Below are 710 nucleotides of genomic sequence, written 5' to 3'. Positions count from 1 at the left end.
ATCGGATGGAAGGCAAAGGTGGCCCACCCGTCCAAGCCGTGTAGGATGACTTCAGCCCTCGCTGGACGAGCTTACTCTTTGGCTGGACAAGCCACCTCAGCGATTCACTCCATGATGGTCCTCCAGGTCTTTTAGGCTAAACTCCTCTGATGCATGGACAAAAGAACTGCGCTGTGTTCAAAGAAGACCAAGGCCACGGCTCAGGCGATTGGCAGGTCTATGGCCAGCCTAGTGGTGCTCGAGTGCCACTTATGGCTGAACCTTACGGAAATCAAGGACGCGGATAAGGTCCCCTTCCTTGACGCTCTAGTCTCTCCCAAGGGTCTCTTCGGACTGGCGGTCGAAGGATTCGCCGAGCGCTTCACGGAGGCACATAAATCGTCCCAGGCTATGCGACATTTCCTGCCTAAGAGCTCCAGCTCTGCTTCTGCCTCTGCTCGCCCTAAGTCTCAGCAGCCTCAGCAGCCCGCGAAGCCAGCATCTGCCGCACCCGCCGTTCAGCCCGCTAAGGTGCAGCAACGCTCTCGCCGCTCTCGCTCGGCCAAACGATACCCCCTTCCAAAGCGCCAGGGACCCCGACCCAAGATTGTATTGGACCCGGCGCCTCAGGCGTCATCCTGATCTACAGAAAGAGGACGGGGCCAGATCTCGCTACGGCCGGACCGCCCCTCAAGCAGCCTCTCTTAGACCTCTTGACACCCCGTTCAACT

The sequence above is a fragment of the Sinocyclocheilus rhinocerous genome, unplaced genomic scaffold (genome assembly GCF_001515625.1).
Source record: "Sinocyclocheilus rhinocerous isolate Xijiao unplaced genomic scaffold, SAMN03320098_v1.1 scaffold138, whole genome shotgun sequence".
Taxonomy (NCBI): Eukaryota; Metazoa; Chordata; class Actinopteri; order Cypriniformes; family Cyprinidae; genus Sinocyclocheilus; species Sinocyclocheilus rhinocerous.
The sequence above is the reverse complement of the archived record's forward strand: the minus strand, read 5'-3'. Positions refer to the sequence as shown.